The 22390-nt window shown below is 41.4% G+C and overlaps 2 long non-coding RNA genes across 2 annotated transcripts in view; both read right to left on the minus strand.

Annotated features, from left to right (window-relative positions):
• Positions 1 to 4945: 4945 nt before the first annotated feature.
• LOC150044546 (uncharacterized) lies at positions 4946 to 11528 on the minus strand. The gene is made up of 3 exons (XR_016533119.1): positions 11328 to 11528; positions 6437 to 6476; positions 4946 to 5528 (listed from the first exon to the last, which is right to left on the minus strand). It is a non-coding gene; the product is annotated as an uncharacterized LOC150044546 (long non-coding RNA).
• Positions 11529 to 19230: 7702 nt separating this feature from the next.
• The window catches only part of LOC150044547 (uncharacterized), a 47488-nt gene continuing 44328 nt past the window's right edge, over positions 19231 to 22390 (minus strand). The window contains exons 3-4 of the long non-coding RNA XR_016533085.1: positions 20359 to 20456; positions 19231 to 19349 (exon numbers count right to left, since the gene is read on the minus strand). This is a non-coding gene — a long non-coding RNA (uncharacterized LOC150044547). The remainder of the gene's footprint in view (positions 19350 to 20358; positions 20457 to 22390) is intronic.

Here is a 22390-nt window from a genome sequence, read left to right on the forward strand (position 1 = left end):
TGGCTGTTTCTGAATAGTTTATTTTTTGAGTTTATTTTTGAATCTCAGGGATTTTCCTGTCCAGGTTGGCTTCAAACCACAATCTTTGCCTCCTGAGTAGTTAGGATTACAAGTGTGAGCCACCAGTGCTAGCTCACAGTATGATGTTTCAGGGAAGGTCGGTGGTATAGGGGTGCCGAGGACCTCTTCCCATAAATTAGGGAGGTTTCGTCTGTATTCACCACTGCTTGAGTTGTTTTGAAGGAAATGGTAGAGTTCAGACTCTGTGTGATCCAGTCAAAATCATTCATCTAGTAAGGCAAAATCCATTACCTTCTAGAATTCTCCCTGTGCTAACAAAACTACTGATTCAATTAGACTATCCAGGAAAGAGAAAGCCGGAGGAAGGTGTACTACGCTTTTAGAGTCACACTGGCATTGCTTAGAATTTGGATTGCACCGTGCACCGATTCTCAGATGGGAGACCATGTAGTTAACTTAAGTCTTCTGGTCCTCCAATCTGCCATCTCTGGAAGAGCAATTATATTCAACCCACAGTGTTGGTATAGAAATCAAATGAGGTATATAAAAGGCCTGGCACAGGGTTGGCATATTTTAGTGCTCCATAAATATTAATCATCATCATTGTTATTCAGCTGGTGGCACATCAGATGGCCCCAGACTCTAATGAAGTAACTTCTGCAGAGGGAAAAGTGAAGAGCGTCCATTCCCCGCACCACGCACACAAAGGTTTCTACTTTCCAGACTTTAATATTAATGCACTCATCTGGAGATGAGTTTCAGGAAAATTAGCTGAAGAGGAAAATTACCTAATCATCGATGTGCTTTACAAGGTTTGCTGCAAATGGCAGCAAATCCTAATACTCGAGTGTTAGTGGGGGCGGATCACGGGTCACACACCGGTGACTTCATCTTCTCACCAACACCAAGAAACACTTACTTATAAAGCCCTGGGAGCCAGGCACTGGTGGCTCACGCCTGTAATTCTAGCTATTCAGGAGGCTGAGATCTGAGGATCATGGTTCAAAGCCAGCCCAGGCAGGAAACAGTGAGACTTTTATCAAAACTACTAAAACAAAACAAAACAAAAAACCCCCAAACAAGAAGTGGTGGTGTAGCTCTAGTGGTAGAGCAACAGTCTTGAGGAAAAAGAAGCTCAGGGACAACGCCTGGGCCCAAACTTCAAGGCCCAGAACTGACAAGAAAAAGGGGGGAGGAGGAGGAGGAGAAGGAGGAGGAGGAGGAGAAAGAGGAGGAGGAGGAGGAGGAGGAGGAGGAAGTTGATTCAGTGTGAGTGTAACATGCCTTTTATGCAAGCTGTTTCCCTGAAAGCAAACAGGCCTAATTTTAACTGAGGGTTTCTAGGACACCAGATATTTCCAAACTAGTTGGACACAGGAGTTCAGGGTTAACCTAACCACGTCTGTTACAAAAACAAAACAGACCAAAAAGATGTGCACATATTTGGTTTAGGTAGAATTGATATTTCTGGGCCATGCTGTAGAAAACTAGCATGAGAAAAAACACCTAAGTACTTACTATTTGTTAGACATACCTGTTTGAAGGATGGCGAAGACTTTACTTCCCTTGTCTTTCTAGGAAAGGGGTCAGGGACCTGTGCGTCTCTTCACTCCATGTCATTTATGTATTTGATTTTAATGTGTATTTTCAGGGTAATCCACCAGCAGTTTTCCCATAAATCAGAAGAGGGTCATTTTAATTTAGTGCATATTTTGGGGATAATCTGCAAGCAGATTGGTTATCTATGGAAAAATGATCAGCCTTAAATCCATTCATCACATTGAGTCGATTTATTTGGTTGGTGCTAAGGGCAGAGAGATTACGGCTTCAGAGTTTTAAAAAGGGCCATATTTCAGATGTGAAAAAGAATATTTAAAACAACTTGGTTTGAAAGAAAAACTAAAAATTTGATGCGATAAATGTTAAGTTGTACACTCACAAAATGCATTTCGCCAGTTTTATTTAATTCTTAAATACACCATAAAGCTTTGTTCAGCTTAAAAGCTTAAGATGAATTTCTCATAGCAAAAATTTTAAGTATTTCGGATGATTGCTTATATTAATCAGCCAAATAGTTTAACAAACATTATCTATTAAGAAAATCTTACAGTAGAAAAAAATTATTTATATGGTGCTAGAGTTTGAGCCGAGCATCTGTGTAAATACTAGTTAAGTGCCCCAAATTATTTTTTTTTCTTTTTTTTGTCAGTCATGAGACTTGAACAATGGGCCTGGGAGCTCTTCCTGAGCTCTCCAGCCAAGGCTACTGCCCTACCCCGTAAGCCACAGTGCCACTTCTAGTTTTCCAGTGGTTAATTGGAGATAAGGGTCTTAAGAACTAATTTTTTTTTTTTGGTCCCTGGACTGGCTTTGAACCACGATCCTCAGATCTCAGCCTCCTTAGTAGCCAAGATTACAGGCATGAGTCATCACGCCCAGCATCTTTCCATGAATAGAGAGATTACTTCATAATTTTAAAAGAAAAATGTCTTGAGATATCTAAAATATGTTTCACTGCTAAAAATTCTCAAATCACAAAATTTTACGGAGGACACACAATCCTGTGCAAAAATTCAACACTTTTGGCAAGTGAAATCTCCAGAAAAAGAAAAAAAATATATATATACATATATACACATATAGTTATATATAATTGAAGAATCAGCTAACACATTGATTGATTTTTGTCCAAGACCAGGACTCAGACTCACGGTCAGTATCAGATGTATTCATTGGCTAGAGCTCTGGGATGTGAGCCATGCCTCCAACACCCCAGATAAAAATGATTTTTTTTATTGAGGGATTTGGTGTGCAACTTCATTTTGTATCAGAGTGAATGTGGTACTGCAACAAATCCCTGGGCAAGCATTTACTTTGAGCTCAATACTTCTTTCTACATCAGCAACATGGTAGCAGTTACGACCTATGACAGCCAAAAGCAGAGACAGTAGCTCCATTTATGCTTCTCCCATCCTTAAGTCAACAGAAAATAAGCAAGGTGCTCGCTTTCCAGTCAATATTGTCAGCAGGGTACTGTACTTCTGTAATAGCCTGTCAGCTCTGATTCTCTTATCTAGGAAGATTAGTTGGGGGGGGGTACCATTTTAATCATTGTCTTGAGAATCGACCTGTTCTTTCTCAGTAACCCGTACAACAAAGGAATTGGAGTGTGTCAGGGTCTTGTTTAGCAAGGTGGCTTCACTTAAAGAAACACAAAATCACCTACAACAGCTTGGCTCTCCCAGGGGGTTAAGCCCAAGCCTCAGGTTTGAGAGCGATGATCTCAGATCCCCCCAATACATTAAATTTGTACCCCAAGATGTATTTACCAAGCTGGTTGTTTTATTTTTTGGTGCCAGTCCTGGGGCTTGCATTCAGAGCCATTTCTGGTTTTCTGATGGTTAACTGGAGATCAGAATTTCATAGGCTTTCCTGTTCGGGCTGTCTTTGAACTGTGATCTGCAGGTCTCAGCCTCCTGACTAGCTCGGAGTATAGGCGTGAGTCACTGGTGCTGGCCTCAGCTCACTTTCATGTAAACAGTTTCCCCTGCTGGCTTTCCCTTTGCTTTCTATGTCCAAAGGCTACTTGATGGAAAAGTTAGCAATTCTGTAATTCACTTATTAAACAGGCTTTTTCTACTTCCCGCCAACTAGTTCTCAGCCTTGTGCGTGAGCAAGGAAAACTGACCTCAGATAGACTGGAAGAGTCCTTCAAAAGGAAACCAACAAAGAGGCGCCTTTCCTCCTTCAGCTCCAAGCCAATCTGTCATAATTACTTGAGAACACGACTCCAGTATTTGGAGTCTTCAAGGATGCACAGTCTCAGAAATACTGATTGCAGCAAATCAGAGCTCATGAATACACAGCCCATTTCTGCTTTGAGACACTTGAGTTATCTAAATTAAAAATACAAAATTATGGATTGCAAGAGAAGTGACAGGGACTTTTTTTTTCTTTAACAATTGGAAACTGTTACTGGAAATGAAGTCTTCCTGCCCAAATGAAGCGCATGAAGATGGTGCCAGGGAGAGAATGCTTTCTCAAACACTTGTTTTTAGCTAGAACCCCGCCCCCAAATTCTGTTAGAAGTTAGACTGTTTTAAGTAGAAGCTCTGCTTCCTGTGATGTAAATTTTTTTTGTCTTTGTGAGTCTCAGTGTCAGTGCTATCCATTTTGGGATGGAACCTAACACCTTCTCATTCACAAAATGTTCTCCACAGTCAGCATATCCTCTCCTGAAATAAGGAGATTAATTTTGGTTTCTTTTTTTTCCATTCTGAGGTCCTAAAGCCTCATTTTAAAAACTTTTTCCTATGATATACTTGGATATTGTTCCCTTCTCCCATTCTCAAATAAGCTCGACCCCCTCAGAACCCACTCATGTTTTACATCTGAATTGTCTTTCTCTTCTGCTTCATCAAAAGTATCTGGTTGATTCTGCTTGCTGAGGAGGTTTTGAGGCAATCTGGGAAGTAACTGAAATTGCATGTGTTTATGTTTCATAATCGCTCAGGTTCCCATTGGCTTTTCAAGAGTTAAAGACTCCTCATTTTCAGAAGTATGTCAGGCAGTTTAACCCATGGATACATAGAGACTCCATCAGTCACTTGGAAACTAAGATACAGGAAGACACAAGAAGGAAGAAGGAAGAATAACTACCTACCTTTTAAAATCATGTGTGTTTTGGAGGAAATAATTTAAACAAACCATGGGATTTAGTGATACCGAGGGAAGTTCGAAAATGCAAAGCAGGTATTTTTTTTTCCATTTTCCTCTCTGGTGATCATGACTGATACAACGTCTTGCTGTGCCGAAATCTCCTTCTCAGAATCTTTCTTAATATGAAGGCTGATGAAGAAATAACATTTGGAATAAAATCAAGTATCTTCCAGTAGAGTAAACTCAAACGCAATAACCAGTACGGTGATGCACCTGACTGATGATGGGACTCGGAGGCAGGGAGTGAGGCAGATGCAGTTTCTAAGGATGTTGAGATGCAGCCAAGTTGGAGGGTGAGCAGTTTGGTATGAATAGAGCCATTTATTTCAGTGGAGTTTCAAAACCAAGAGGCAATGTGAAGGGGGGCATCTCACGAGGGTGGGGGCATGGAAAGGGCCATTGGTAAGCTTGAGGTAGGTTGAGTTGGACGGTTTTGGAAGGCAAGAGGGTGCTGGGATTGAAAAGCTGTCTTGAGGGTTTACAATGTTACTTTTGCTCTCAACATGCACCTCCAAGTCTCTCTCCAAATGCTCCTGGTCTATTGGCATGAAACCACTGGATTTTTCTTTGTCATTTTACACATTAGGTTCTTGGCATTCCCTCAGCGTGCTGGAGTGCCTGGCCAGCCATCTTTTCTTACAAGACAGTACCAAAGGCAAGCGCAAGACAACTATGTACTTTCCTTGGACTCCTGTGCCTTGAATGACACCAGGCTTCTGTCTCCACCCAAGGTCAGAGGCTATCTCAAGGTCAGCTGATGCTTGCCTCTATTGCATTGTGTTTGTCACCTAGTGGAGGAAAAAAAAAATAGAGAGAGCTTCACTAATCCTTGTGACTTGAGCTCGGAGGATCATGGTTCAAAACCAGCCCATGCATTAAAGTCTATGTGAGACTCTTATCTCTAGTAAACTACTCCGAAAAAGTCTGACACAGCGATGTGGCTCAAGTGGAAGAACATTAGCCTTGAGAAGAAGGCGCTCTGGGATAGAGGCCAGGCTAAAACCCAGGACCAGCAAAAAAAAATATGAACTTCATGCTCCGATTGACTGATGAGTTGATCATTAGAAGCCACACAGCTCAATCAAATGTGCATGCTCACCAAAAAATAAAAACAGTTGGGGTAATGGGATTAAAGTTAGCATGTGTATCTTCTGCACTCACCCTAAATATATAACTGTAAACCATAATCATAGAATCAGAACACCGTTGCCCTCATTAAAAGTCTAGTGGAATAAAAGTATCAACTATTGCTTCCTCACCTTGGTAGCTTGAAATGAGAGAGGGAACATTTCTCAGTATCTACCCTGCGCTGTGATGAAGCCAGATGATAATCCCTTTCTCTATTTGGGAAGTTGAATTGGATGGACAGCTGGCTGCAGAGTTTTTGGGAAGAGTACGTAATCCTCCTTATATAACCCAGCGTGTTTGCAAAATCTGCACTGCAGTTTCAGGGAGGGAAATGAGATGTTTGGAAATAAAATCTGCTGTGCAGGAGTGGAAAATTTGTTCCCTCTGCACGATATTTTTCTTGTCTACATTGTCACTTTGCATTCCTGAGAGGTCTGTAGCTTTGCTTGAGTGTTTTGCTTTTGTTCACTGTGTCAGGAATAGAGAAATGGTAAGTTGTGTTTTAGGGCTGTCCATTGACCTTCAGCGTCATATGATTTTATATATATATATATATGTATATATTTACCGTTTTCAGGATTCTGAGTTCTTAAATTGAGTCGATCAGCCTAGATTGAAATGAAATGAAAGTGTGACTGTCCATGGTTTCAAACTCAATTTCTGCAAGTCAGGCATTATGCCAATACGTGAGACACAGCTTTTTAACATCATCCTGCTTTTTTGATATACAATATTGTTCACACATCTTTGGTAAGAACTACCATTCCCTCATCACAAGTGGTTCTGCCAGGGTTGCTGAACTCACATTTTGGGGTGCTGGTGGTACCCTCTCCACTGGTGGCAATCATTGGACTGAGTGTGGACATGTGACCAAGTTGACCAATCAGAACCTTCCCTGGGATTTAACAGACTTAGTAAGAGGATTTAGAGTACTTCTCCTTGGCTGTACTAAGTAAGTTTTGATGACTTGGTCCTACCTGAAGTCCTGGCCCACTCAACATCTCCTGGCAGAAGTTCCTGCATGATAGGGAAGAATGAGATAAAGCACAAGAGGACAGGGAGGGAGTAAAAGCAATAGTGAGGGAGGAGGAAGGAGAAATGAAAATGGAAGTGTCATTCGAAGTCCCGGAGAAGGTCGATGAGTCGAAAGAGTTGATTTATTGCATAAGTCGGTTTAAATCAACATATGGTGGCATTGGAACATGTTTTTCTTTTCTTCCTTTCTTTTTTCCTTTCTTTCTTTTTTTGGCCAGTCCTGGGGCTTGGACTCAGGGCTTGGGCACTGTTCTTGGACTTTCTCAAGGCTAGCACTCTACCACTTGAACAACATGCTCCACTTGCAGCTTTTTCTGCATATGTGGTACTGAGGAATCGAACTATGCATGCTAGGCAAGCACTCTACCACTAGGCCACGCTACCAGTCCCTGATCATGTTTTTCTAATAGAGTCCCTAGACAGAAAAAAAAGTGGTAGTACTAATATTAAAAGTTCAAGGTATGTCTGCAGTGATAAGGAAAACTCTCCATAGGTAATGATAATTGAAAGGCACTGTGAAACATGGTGCTTTCATAATCTTAGTTTTAGAATTGAACCTAATATTTTTTGCTTTTTTGGTATACACTTTTTCCTCCTCAGTTCAACCTCTGTTGTCACACCAGTTGGTGTGAGTGAGAGGGTGGGGCTCCAAAAGCCTTTTGAGAGATGTCTTGAAAGTTGTGTTACACCATCCGAGGTTCCTGTTTTCATTAAAAATGCTTATTGTTAATATAAAGATGATGTACAGAGCAGTTACAGTTATGTCAGTGTGGTAAAGAGCGCATTTCTTAAGCCCCAGTGGCTCACACTTGTAATCCTAGCTACGCAGGAGCAGAGCTCTGGGGACTTCAGTTCAAAAGCAGCGCAGGCCGGAAAGTCTATGAGACTCTTTTTTTTATTAAAGAATTTATTAAAATTGATTTTTAAATATATTTTTATTGTAATTAATAGAAGGGTTACATGATATTTGCCAGATAAATGGTGCATTAATTCCCACACATTGATACCCTTTCACATGTCATGGTCCCCATAAAATTGATTTTTACATCCTATTTCAAATGTCATGTCCATGAGATGCTTATCTCCAATTAACCACAGGCAAACCAGAAGGGGTACTGTGGCTCAACGTGGTAGAGCACTAGCCTGGGGCAAAAAAGCTCAAGGACAGAGTCCAGGCCCTGAGCTTAAGATCCATGTTTGACAAAAACAAACAAACAAACAAGGGCAACAGCAAAAGACAAAAACCAACCAAACAAAAAACCCCACAAAAAGTGAGATGGTACAGGAAAGAAAGCTACTCGAGCCAGTGGAGGTAAAGATGACAAAGTTCTGCTGTCTAACGACCTACCCGCCCCGGCTCACACTCGAGGTTCCGGAAGCTGCTCTGGGTATTCACCAACACCCTCTGCACACTCCCGTTTTCTACAGGCCAGGTGAACACTAGGGGCTCCTGGATAGAACACAGCTGCTCACAAAGTTTGAATCTCACATCTAGAACATTTTTTTTGGTAGTTACTTATGCTTTAAATATTTCATAAAATACCAATACTAATTCCACTGTATAACTGACTTTCTAACATATTTGGGCTTCTAGTATCTTCAGTTTTTAATGCCCTATTCTACTCAGACCAGCCCAAGGGCTGACTAGTAGGTAGAGTGGCTGTATGTTATGAGAAAAATGATAAAAAAAAATTACCCATTGGGTTTTGCTGTTATTTGCAAAGCTGGAATGATTCTTTAGCAAACCCCAAAGAAAGCAAAACGCTGTATGGTTTCTTTTTAAGTTCCTTTTCAACCACAGGTAAGCTGGTTGGTAATCTTCAAGATCTTTCCAGTAAGATCGTCACTGCCATACATTATAATCAAAATAATATATAGCTGCCACTTTTTTGAGCCGGTGTGCATGCCTGGCACATTGCTGAAGACTTTTAACAGCATTGTGCACTAATTCTTTTCTGAACAGTAGGTAGCATTAATAGAGTCTTGACTTACAGGTTGAGGGGGTGGTGGTTCATAAAACTTAAGTGACTAACCTAAAGGTATTTAGTAAGTGACAGAAGAGGCAACATTGCAGAAGGGAACATTGCAGTTGAGAATTAGAGTTGTGCGTTGGGACAGAAGGAATAGAAGGCTGTAGGATTAATTTATTTCATCTTCCTGTGAATGTCTTGGTCAATGTTTTTTCCATTGAGCTATCGGAATTTTATTTGGTTTGTTCACGACAGGAATTCGTGTTTCCAAATTCCTTGTCTCTTATGTGGTCATGACCTTGTGCCAATTCCTTTCTGCTCTTGGTGGCTCAGTTTTTCAGGTCTGTTGGTCAAATTCAAATTGCAAAACAGACCAGAGTCAGTAAACTCAGAAGATAATCACATATTCTTCATTCTTTCACAGAGCAATGCGGAGGAGTAATTGTGCAAGTAATAGGGCAAGACCTGGGAGAATACAAAGCATTCATTGTTCAAGGCCACAGATCCAGGTCCCTTCCCTTTTCTTTAAAATCTCCAGTTTTCCTTTCTTACCTAACTCTAGGCTCCCACCGAGGTTCCCCCATGAGCTTAATGTGTTAATAAATTAGTATCGTAGTAGCATTGTGAATCAATATATTTACAATTTACTAATAGAACCTCTGGTGGGATATTTTTCCAGCCCCAAATCCTTCCTCTAAACACTAACACGTATTTATTCTATGATTTGAGGCTGTAATTATAAATTGGAGAATAGAAGAGCCTAGGAGGCCTCTAAAAAAGACATCAAATAGTATGACACTAAATGTAAGGACCTCCAGGAAAAGGAAACAAAAGCCATAGAATGAGAGATTGTTGTCCTTAATGTACTATGTTATCGCTCATCTCTTTTGCCATCCCTTGGTTAACTCACATTGTTACAATATTTCACCTTGTTATCTGATATATTTTATATGTGCTTAATTGGCTATTTGAAATTGGATAAGGAAGGGGGGAAAATCAAGATAGCGGGGCGGGGGGAGGGTGGGAGGGAAATGGGGACCAAGACATGAGAAAGGGTATTAATGTTTGCAAAGTTATGCACCTTCTATCTGGTGAATATAATGTAACCCTTCTATTAATCACAATAAAAAAATAAAAAAGACATCAAATTGTACTAAATGAGTGGGAATTATTCCTAATACTAGGTAGGCTATGTCTCTAGGTATTGACTTGCCACAGCTAATCTGAATCCGTCTTTGATTTGGCATTGGGAGCTGAGTGCAGGGTCAGGCTGGCCCATGAATCTGCATCACTGAGTAAGATAACCACACAAAGAAATGAGCTGTCTTATATGACGCCTTGCCTGTGAACTTTGAGCTATATCGTTGGTATTGGGAATCATTTTCCGCTGAGACTTGATTACATTAGATATGAATGTGTTAACATCTGACAGGTTCTTGTTTTGTAGAGACTATATAAGACAGAAACGGGAAATAAACAACCGCTGTGGTTTTAAGCTTACGGCCGTAGGCTATCGTCTTGGGCTGTAGCCCTCCCGACCCCATCTATTACTTGTCTTTTTCTTTTTTCTTTTTCTTTTCTCATCCTCACCCCCTAATCAGGTATCCTGCCTTGCTGCTGGCTGGCTCTGGCAATTTCGGGGACATGTTGCAAAGGCCAGGTGTTGGTAGCTCACACCTGTAATCCTACCTACTCAAGAGGCTGAGATCTTAGGATCACAGTTCAAAGCCAGTCTGGGCACATAAAGTCCGTGAGACTCTTGTCTCCAGTTAACCACCAGAAAACCAGAAGTGGTGCTGTGGTTGAGGTGAGAGAGCACTAGCTGTGAACTGAAGAGCTGAGGGACAGGGCCCAGATCCAGAGTTCAAGCCCCATGTCTGACAGGGGGAAAAAATTGCTAAGTTCAGCTGAGGCACAAGTCAGTCTGGTGACTTTGGAAAGTCTTGCAATGTCACTGATTTTTCAGCTTTCTTATGCCCTAAGTGAGGGACTTGGGTTTGTTCATTGTTTCCACTGAACTTCACTTAACCTGTATGTACACTTATGTCATTTTTATACTATTTCATCACCGTAAATGTAATATAATATAGAATCATTACTGAGCTAACATCTTTCTCTCCTTCTCTCTCTACACTGAGGTAAATATATGAATAATGAAAAGTTAGGCATTAAGAATAATGAAGACAATGGGCAGAAGAGAATAAGCTAGAGCCCAGGAAAGGCCAGGACAGAGGAAAGTGGTTCTGAACTGCTGTGTGTATGTGGATGGGGGGTGGGGAGAGGGGTAGAGGGGGCTCAGGAAAGCAGAGAAAAAACATTTGTGGATGCAGATAAAGTACAATCAGAGCTGGGTTTTCTTATCCAAAGGAACTTTGGGCCCAGGGATAAAGAGAGATAAATCTAGAAAATAGAGAGGTCTAAGACTAAACAAAGTGCTAATTAAATTCCACCCACCTAGAAGAGAGGGATCCTGGAGACCTCTCATGTGAAAACCTTCGGAATTTTCCTTCAGCAGTCTCTTTCTGAATACCATTTGGCAGAACATGAGGCCACAGCCTTGTGGCTTCTTCAGTCTCCTGGATATTTAAGCATCCTTCTGCTCCATGTCCCCTCCTGAGGGAAGGCTGTGGCTGAGGGCTGGACAGTTGAGAGTTGAGGCCTAGGAGAAGAGCTGAGAAGATGATGAAGGGTGTGGGAGGCTCACAGGACACTCAGAGCTGGGAGCCTACATTTGGAATAAGTCAGGACTCTCAAGATGGCTCTCACTTCTACCCCATTTTCTACCAAAATACCTACACTCCTTTCCTCTGGCCTCCCCCAAGAGTGGTACCCACAGAGCTATTGCAGAGGTCCTCACCTCTGGCAATGGAACCTTCCACTGCATAAACAAAAGCACTCTCCCAAGAGTAAGCACTCAATAGATACTTGTTGATTAATTAGCAGTTTCCATGGCAACAGACCCAGTTGAATAGTTGGCAGGATATTAGAGGATACAGATGTCAAAATTTCTTACTAAAGGTTGAATATCTTTTATCTGAAAACATTGGGACCAGAAATATACCCAAGTTATTTTTTTTCAGATTTTGGAATAATTGCATATGCATGATAAGATATCTTGAGGGTGAGACACAAGTCTAAACATGAAATCCATTTATGTTTCATATACAGCTCCTACACATTCTGTGAAACAAATATCACACAATATTTTTAGTGCACCTGTACTTTTACTTCAGCCACCGGCTCAGGTCAGGTATAGGATTTTTCCACTTGTGGCAATTTCATATTAGGAATGTTCAACTAGCTGGGTGCAGGTGCTTCTTGTCTATGATCCTAGCTACTCAGGAGTCTGAGATCTGAAGACTATGGTTTTAAGTCATCCTGGGTAGGGAAATCTATGAATCTCTTATCTCCAATTAATCACACACACATACATGCACACACACACACACACACACACACACACACACACACACACAGCCAGGGGTAGAGCTGTGATTCAAGAGGTAGGGTGCTAGCCCTGTACACACAAAAAATGCACAGAAACAGTGCACAGGCCTTCAGTTCAAGTCACAGGACAGGCACAAAAAAGAAAAAGAAAGAAAAAAGAAAAAGAATATACAACCTATACAAAGTGCAAAATGGGTAGATATCTGGCGACCTGCATGCAGTGCTCAGTCAGGCTTGTAATTCACATCTACAACGTGCCAGTGTCACTGAACAGCAATCATTGACTCAAGGAGCTTTGCACAAGAGAAACATTATTCTCAGGGTGGCACAGCATGGAGGGGGACACTCAGATCTCACCTTTGCTGCCTCAGGATAACGTCTAGAGGCGTTCATAGGATGAAGAAGAGGGGTGACTTCAGGTGTAGAGCCAGGCGGTGGGAGGTCGCCATCAGTGGTCTGTGGACGGGTAACTGAATGTCGCAGGACGTAAGTCAGGTCTTGGCACTGCAGGACCTGAGGGTGGAGTGCCTGCCTTCCTGACATCGGATTCCCCATCCGACACCTGTGCCAGCTTTAGAAAAGAGCTGGTGGTTGGAGCAAATGGCCCTCGCGTTCCAAGAGTAATAAGGTAACCATTATTATCCCAGGGCACACATTTGTTTTTCAAAAGGAGAAAGTGTAAGAATCAAATCCCATCACAGATAACTTAGCAACAGAATTACCAAAAGAAAGAGTAGATGGGGGGCCGGGAGTTTGGCCTAGTGGTAGAATGCTTGCCTACCATCCACGAAGACCCGGGTTTGATTCCTCGGTACCACATACGTAGCAAAAAGCCAGAAGTGGTGCTGTGGCTCAAGTGGGTGAGCCCTAGCCTTGAGAAAAATCCAGGGACAGTGCTCAGGCCCTGAACTCAAGCCCAGGACTGACAAAAAAAAAAAAAAAGAAAGAGTAGATGGATATGAAATAATGAAGAGTCTCATGGACTCTTCTGTCTTGCTTAGCTTCCTGGTCCTCAGACCTCAGCCTCATGAGTAGCTAGGATTATAAGCATGAGCTTCAGGCAACTGACATGAGTGAGAGCACTGATCTCAAAGTGGGTGAGCTCCCTGGAGCTGAAAACAGCATACAAGGAAAGCATGGGAAAAATCATGGAATGAGTCAACACTAAGGACAAAGAACAAAGAACAAAGTATCAACCCTGAAACTGAGATTATACTGTTTGAATAGTGTTAGTTAGCAGCTTTCTGAGCCATCCAGTTAATGACAGGTCATCAATGCAACTTATAAGGAGTGGAAAACATAGGAAGTTTCTCTTTTAATCTGTACAGTACTAGATTCCTATTTTGAAGAATGAATTAAGCTATTACCTTGTCACCTGAGAGATTAGAAAATCACCACTGGATTTCTCTTAGCAAGTGAGGCTTTTCAGAGATTATGAGTTCACTTACTGAAACATAATGTATTTCAGCCTTTCCACACAAGCTATTGTTCATAGATTTGATTGCTTTTGGAGCCATCGTTATGGTCAAATATTAAGTACAGTCATTTTAAGTAATGAAGCTGGCTCTTAAAATTATTTTAGAAATCAGTACTTATAGATTCAAAGTATTATTATAACATTAAAAAGTCATTCCCTTATCTAATCATCGTGTCAGCTGAGTTCAAAGCAAAGCATCTCCATAAATATGTTGAAAATGTTCTATAATAATCTTCCCCCTCCATTTTTTTTTTAACTTAGGACCTGGGCACTGTCTTTAAGCTTTCTCAAGGCCAGCACTCTACTACTTGAGCCACAGTACCACTTCTGGCTTTTTCTGTGCATGTGTACTGAGGGCTTTGTGCATGTTAGATAAGCATTTTACCAGTAGGCCACATACCCAGCCCTAATCTCTTTCTTTTAAAGCTCATGTTAAAGAATGCTATTTATCTAGTGTGCCAAATAGACCCAACCTACTACATTGAAGGAGGTGCCACTTTCCAGATATGGATGGTTGATGGGTTCTGATAGTGTGCTCTTTAACTTTTCTCCCTTCTCCATACTTTTTTTTAAAGGGAAAGTTAGGCTGGGAGCATGGCTCAAGCAGTATAACACTTGCTTGGCAAATGTGAGGTCCAGAGTGTAAACCTGAAATACCATTAAACATCAACAACTCTGTTAATGAGAAGTCAGAACTATGGAGGCCTGATTATATACAGATTTACATGTATGTTTCCTGCTTTGTGCGCATGCGCGCATGTGTGTGTGTGTGTGTGTGTGTGTGTGTGTGTGTGTGTGTGTGTGTGTTGTTGTTGTTGTTGTAGGTCCTGGGCACTGTATCTGAGCTTTTTGACTCAGGGCTATTTTTCTACAACTTTGAACTACAACTTCTCTCTCTTCCAGATTTTAGCTGGTTAATTGGAGATAAGAGCTTGGTGGACTTTCTTGTCTAGGAGAGCAGATCTCAGTCTCCTTATTAGCTAGGATTATGGGCATGAGTGACCAATACCTGGCTCATTCCTGCTCTCTAAACTTTGTACTTTTTATTGTATCCATAGAGCATGTCTTTGGTGTGTGCTTTGGTGATAGCACCATCACGATGTCTTTCTTTTAAAACTCCTCACCTAGTTTTACCTAGATGAGGATTGTTCTTAGGAACAATCATGATCATTGCCGTGATTTATTATTACTGTTGTTGTTGTGATTTGTCTTGAACTAATGGCCTAGGTGCTGTCCCTTACCATTTTTTGCTCAAGGATGGTGCTTTACCACATGAGTCACAGCTCCACTTCTAACTTTTTGCTGGTTAACTGGATGTAAGAGTATCACAAACTTCCCAACTTGAGCTGGCCTGAATGCTAATCCTCAGATCTTAAGACTCCTGAGTAGCTAGGATTACAGGCACAAGACCTAGCCAGTTCCTTGTTTTAATTATGTGGTATTATTATTCTTTTTGAGTACTCAGATTGTCATGCCTTAAGCCAGTAAAAGTCTCTCTTGCTTGAATCTTATGCCCCGGTGTCTTGTTCTGTGGCCTAACATAAAGAATTGAAAAGTAGGCTGGGTGCAGGTGGCTCCTGTCTATAATCCTAGCTACTCAGGAGGTTGAAATCCAGAGGTTGGTGGTTTGAAGCCAATTTAGGCAGAAAAAAGTCTGTGAGACTGTGAAGACTTAAAAAAAACCTGCAAAAACCTGGCCTGGATGTATGGATCAAGTGGTAGAGCTCTAGTGGAGGAAATAAGCCAAACTCAAGAGTTCAAACCATAGTAAGAGTAGATAAGTAAAAAAAAAGATGGAATTTATGCCACAGATATTCAAAGAATATATCTGAAGCACTTTGAAGGAAGTTTATAAAGAGAAGATAATTTAAAAAAGTTATAACAATGGTGAGTACTAGCCAAACTTCACTAAAATAAACAACAGTCACACAACTCTAAGGGTTTTTTTTTTGCATTTACTTTTAAAAGCCATCCATTTCATAATCTTTTATAGGTACCACGAAAAATATAGTTTTCACTTCAGACCATTAAATGGTCAGGAAATATAAAATACTGTTCTGCTCACTGTTCAGGGACCAGCCTGATCGTGGTCTGAGGATCCTGGGATGGAAAATGATTGAGAAGAGATGTACTGACGGAGAAAAGCAGGGAAGTGGGGCTGTCACTTCCACAAAGCACACCACTGCACAGTGCAGGAACATAGATCTGGCTTCCTCCAAATCCGAGATCTCATTTGAGACCTTCTAAAGCTTCCTCGTCTGTGAAATAGGGTTTCACAGTGAGGGCTTGGGCAGTAATGAGATCAGGGATGAGCATTCAGCTAAGGTCACACAGCGGTGACCAGCAAGAGTGGCATTTGGTCACAACCAATGTCTGACTGGGGTTCATAGTGGCAGGGGGGTGGAGGTGAGCCATTGAACATTCTGCTGGCTTTTCCAATTCTCCAACTCATTCATCTCCCTCCAATTTTAGGATTCTGCCGCGGTGAAATTTCTGAGAAGGGAATGTTGGAGAACAGAAAGCGTCCTGCCCCACCTCTTTTGCACTGAAGAAAAGTTGAGGCCCAGTGGAGTTAAATGATTCGCACTAACATGGCTCCTCTGTCATCACAGAACAAGACCAAGCGCAAAGCCATCATGCTGGACAGAAATGCCACGCAGAGCTCAGATGCCATGCTGGGTTTCTGTGAGCCATTCGTGCTTTTCTTGTTTGCAGGCAATCTCAGTTTGGAGCGTCAGCTTCGTGGCTGCCCAGTGAGCACCTGTGGCCAGTGGTGGCTGCATGGGCTGGGGTTGTCCTGAAGCCACTTCTCCCCTCTCAGCCTTTCTCTGCCTCACCACACTTGCCTTATTCACATTAGACATGGCGGCCTTCAGCCTTACCTGTGCCATCAGGGTGGTAGTTGTTGGTTTGTTTTGCATTTTTAAAGACACACCACAGTTTGATGTATTTTGGCAACAGGTTTCCTTCCCTCCCCCGCCCCCCTGCATGTTTCCACATGTTTACTGAATTCTGGAGCAAACACACACACACACACACACACACACACACACACACACACACACACACACACATTAAAGATACCCCTTTCGGGGCTGGGAGTTTGGCCTAATGGTAGAGTGCTTGCTTGCCTTGTATGCATGAAGCCCTGGGGGTGATTCCTTGGTAACACACACACACACACACACACACACACACACACACACACAAGCTGGAAATAGTGCTATGGCTCAAGTGGTAGAGTGCTAGCTTTGAGAAATCTCAGGGACAGTGTTCAGGCCCTGAGTTCAAGCCTCAGGACTGGCAGATAACAGCAGCATCAAAAATCCCTTTGTTGTAGATTAACCTTTCTGTGATTTTAGTTTTTTCTTTTTGAAAAAAATATTTATTGGGGCCGGGAGTTTGGCCTAGTGGTAGAGTGCTTGCCTAGCATGCACGAAGACCCAGGTTCAATTCCTCAGTCCCAAATACATAGAAAAAAGCCAGAAGTGGTGCTGTGGCTCAAGTGGTAGAGCTCTGGCCTTGAGAAAGCCTAAGGACAGTGCTCAGGCCCTGCGCTCAAGCCCAGGAATGGCAAAAAAATATTTATTGTTATTATAAAGGTGATATACAGAGGGGTTTCAATGACATGAATCAGATAATTCGTAATTTCCTTTTGAACAGTGCCTTCTGTTCTCTCACTCTGTCCCAATCCCTCCCTCTTATCTCCACCCATGAGTTGTATTATTCACTTTCATCCATGTCCAGTAAGCCCCACTGCTGTGCTTTTCACTCTTTTTTCCTTGAGTTCTGTGTTCTGTGCCCTCCTCTCACCCTCTGGAATACATGAACACCCCATACATATATAAAAGAAGACAGACTCATCAGCAAAATAAAAATGAAAAAGGAGATGATCTTATTTCCCTATCTTAGAGTTCATTTTGATACATATAAATATGCATATACATAATTTTATATCATAGTTATTTTATATAATAGGCATTCATTCTCATGTTTGTAAGAGTATCCTCTTTTGGTCTCAACTGTGTGTAAATGTCTAGAATACTGTCAATTTTATCATATCCCAGTGTATTTTAGATCTCATTTCTGAATATCAGAGAAAACATGCACTATTTGTCTCTCTGAGCTTGGCTTACCTCACTGACTTAACAAGATCTGTTCTAGTTCTATCCCTTTCTTTGCAAATGACATAATTTTATTCTTTCTAATACATGTATCTCTCTCTATATATATATTCAAAATCACCTCAGATTTTGAATTTTTTTGGCCCTTTGTTAAGTAGACAAGGAGGAATGGATAAGGAAGCCGATCTACAAATGTGGGATAAAAACCCTGTGACTAGAGGACAGTGGTAAATGAGAAGGATGCGGTGGTTAACGCAGCTACTGAGGGAAGAAAGGACCTAGGATAGTCCTACTGCACAGGCAGTATCATTATTATTTTATTATTAGTTTTGGTCTTAATAATAATTAGGAAAAAATCTTCTGAGGCTTTTTTGTGGCGTTGGGAAGACTAGATTTAAGCCTTTTTATCCATCCCCCACTTGCCTTCTGCTATTCTGATTCAGCGAGGATCTCTGCTGTTTGCAGTCGGGTAACATGGAGCTGATTCTGGCGTTCTCCTGCATATTCATTTTGACATCCACACTCGTTGCAATGAATCTCTTCATCCTGAGTTCTGTTCAGGCCGTTGCCTGAATGCTGCAGATACACTGTTGAGAAGATGCTTTTGTGTCTGTACAACATAGTTGTTTTTTGTTTTCTTCAGTAGCGGCTGCTTTCATATCAATTTGCGGTTGTCATTTTTCCGGTGGGATTCTGAAGTACTACCTCTCCTCCACTGGGCCTTTCATCATGTCAGAAAGAACTTTGTTTTCTGGCACGCTGTCTCTTTCAAGTCCTTAGATCTTTAGAGATGACAGTTGTCACTGCAGGAGGCAGCTGCGACTCATTTGTTTTTGCTTGTTTCCATTTATTAAAAATGTTGATATTTGGAAAGAAGCAGAAACCACAATGTATGATTATTATGTATCTGCAGTGCCATTTTCTTTCTCAGTACCTGAACATGATCATTTGATTTTTCTTTTCATATAGTTTCCTCTCCCTTTTTCTGATCAGATCATTCAAAAATGCACAAACATGGAACAGGCCTAGTTCAATAAAGTCTATAAAATGAAGTAAAATAATGGAAACAAATAAATAAAAGGGGAATTAGGAAATTAAAAGTTTCCTTGAAAAGAATGTGCTGGGGATTTTCTTTTGTCAGAAAACGTAATGTGAGAAAGAAGGGTAATAATAATAATAATATAACAACAACAAAAGTGGTGAGTTCTTTTGTTGTTGTTTTTACCTTGAAGTCCAATCTTAAAGATCAGTTTGATTTTCACTGAGGTTCTGTGTGAACTCGAAGAGTTGGAATTCCTTCGGGGTGGCCACCGGTGTGGTACACCAGCGAGCTGCTGAGATTGGCTGGCAGCCGAGGTGCTGCACCTTAGCTTTCTAGAAGTTAGCATGGCTCCCTTTGAGAATGAGGAGATTGACATGGGGCAGGACCTGAAAGGGAAGAGCAGGAGGAGTACCAATCCTTCTCTGTAAGAACCTGCTGGACATAGGAGTATTGCACGAATATTCCCAGAGATGAAGGATCCAGGGCAGAGGAGAGGTTGAGATGACAGAGGCCAATAGACAGCCGTTTTCCAGTGGTGGAGGTCATTTTCTGGCAAACAAGGAGGTACAACTTTCCATTCAGCGGCGACAACATTCCCCTGGTGTCATTTCCAACATTTCCCCATGAGACCCATGGCCTGGGAAATGGGGTTCTGCACAGGGCACCGAGAGAAGAGTTAGGAGGGTAGCTTGAGGTTGGGACTATGGGTAGATAACACTAATGAGAGGGTATAAGATGTCTCCGGGCACACAGGGAAGCCAAGACTTGGACCCTTTCGCTCAGGGCTCTGCACTCTAAGTGACCCCTGGATCTGGACAGCTGCAGGCAGAGGACTGGCCATGTGGCGAGGGGGCTGGCTGGCAAGCGAGGCTCCTCCAAGTTCATCCCATCCGAGAGTCTGGCCATTCACATCCAGATGGCTGCCATTGTCTTTGCAGGCCTTTTCCTGGGCAACGTGGCCTCTCTTCCATGATGGGACATTAGTGCTCATCCAGTACTACTAATTACCCCTTTATAGAAGAGAGAGAGGGAGAGAGGGAGAGGGAGAGGGAGAGAGGAGAGAATGTGTGTGCACGTGTGCATGTGTGTGTCTGCTTGTGTGTTGGGGGGATTCATGTGGATTCCGGATTTGAAGTCAGGGGATTACAAATTCATCTTTTTTCTCTAGGGCATAGTTAATGCATATACACAAGAAGACAAAAGGTACCGAGCAATCCATAGTTTGCCAATAATTTTACACATGAATTGTCAATCAAGGAAGAAACTTGGATGTCCCAGCCAGGTGATCAGTATCTTGGAAAAAAAAAAAACATCAAGGAAAGCAGTGACCTTTGAGATACTGACATTTACTCTTGACTAATAAGTGTCTTTTTCATTGACTCATAACATGCTTACCTTAATACAGAAGTTCAGTTGCCATGACAACGGAGGTGAAGCTGAGAGCTCTTCACAGATTAATTGCAGAGAAATTATGCGGCTTCCTTGATTGTGCCCTAGAGTTCAGAAGGTTCAATTATGGTGGTGTCCAATTATTTTCATGCTTGAAATCTGACTACATGATTCTGAGGTACTCATTTAAAAAAAATCAGTGGTGTATAGGAAGTTCTAGATTACATTTTTCTTGTTTTGATAAACTAAGCAATTATAAATGAGGTTAATATAAAAGTGGAGTTTTATTTGGACCGAGAATAAATGTAACTCATCCAGCAGGTGTTGTGCAGGGGGAAAGGGAGCTCAAACTTCTGTAATAAGAGCTAGATGCACATGGCAGTCCTTGGGGAGATATCCCTGGGGTTGAGGTAGATGCTGTGTTTGAAAATTGGGACAGATTAAAGTAGTTGCAAATTTTGTTAAGTTTACTGGGATATCCAGGTCAGGATGCCAATCTGGTATTTTTTTTTCAGACCTTCCACATAACTGTGAATTGTGCAAGCTTGTTGCTGACATGTCTTTGTGGCAAATTAGTTCCTGCCAGTACATATTTAAGGCTTAGCAAATTTTTGTTGTCTTTTGGCTCACTTTGAAGTAATTTTGATTTTCATGATCACTTTAAGGACAATAACAACAGAACAAAAATAAATAGAACACGCAGCTGGGCACTGGCGTGGCTCGTGCCTGTAATCCTAGCTACGCTGGAGATCAGAGATCTGAGGACCCAGGTTTGAAGACAGCCCTGGAAGGAAAAGTCTGTAAGATTCTTAAAATGGAGCTAGGGAAATCGAGGCAGTGGGTAGTAGCAGAATGATGAAAGAGGTGATGTTGCTCAAGTTGCATTGTACTCAGAAACTGAAATGCTCTATTAAAACCCCTTTGTACAACTATTTAAAGATAATTTTAAAAATACTACAACTTTAAGAAAATCCTGAAACTGAAAATGGGTACGTAAATGCTGATCTATATTATTTCAGGATTCCTTATTTTATGAAAAGATTAGTGTGATTTGTGGGGGGATTAAAAGTGATGTGCATCATTGATCTGCACATGAGAAAACTTTCCTTGGACAGAATTGATTAATGCTGTTTTCCACTAAACTCAAAATGAAAAACAAGCAGCCCATTCCAATACTCAACTCTGAACTTATCTTTAATTTCTCTTTGGAGTTCAAGTGGCCCTGGGTCTCTGGGCCCGTGGTGTTTTCACAGGCCTGTAGCTTCTCTCCTCAACCCCGCCTAAGCTCTTTCAAGAAAAGAACTGTCAGTCCATTTGTTCTGCTCATCCAAAATGAAACTACTACCTGTATTAAGCCAGGTTCTTTGAGAAATTCTGGGGTTTAAAATGATAAATAGTGAGAGTCTATATAAATAAGAGCAAGGAAGGAATGAATGGATTTATATAAACACATGTGTTGTGAGCCACTCATCTGCTAGGGTGTTGATGGAGATATGTGACTCTTTGTGCATGAGTACACTACTTTTCTAGGGCTGCTCTAATAATGTCCAGCAGAGATTAACCAACCAGGATCTTCTTATCTCAGTTCTGGAGGCTGGAATTCTCTCATAAAGGCGGGTCAGGTTTGGTTCCTTCTCATATGTTCTGCGGAAGACTCGGTTTCATTCTTATCTCCTCACCGCCTGTGGTTCTCTGGCGCTTTGGTTTTCTTTGGGCTATGGAAATATCACTTATATCTCTTGATTCATCTTTTCACAGTGTTCTTTGTGTGGTTATGCTGCTGTGTCTAAATGCCCTCTTAATAATATTCTTTATTTTAGCTAGCGTATAATAAATCATCTATAGTAAAGAGATGTCATTACTGTATTTGCATATATATGTACTTTGATCATAATCCCTCTGTGAATTTTTTTCTCTTTTCTTCCCTCCCACGTGGGCCATTTAGCTTTTTAGAGTAGGGGTCAGTAAATTTTTTTCTTAAAGGGAAAATCCTAAATATTCTGGTCTTGGCTAATCATACATACCATCTCTATTTTAA

The sequence above is a fragment of the Megascapheus bottae genome, chromosome 29 (assembly GCF_031878675.1).
Source record: "Megascapheus bottae isolate mThoBot1 chromosome 29, mThoBot2.hap1, whole genome shotgun sequence".
Classification (NCBI taxonomy): Eukaryota; Metazoa; Chordata; class Mammalia; order Rodentia; family Geomyidae; genus Megascapheus; species Megascapheus bottae.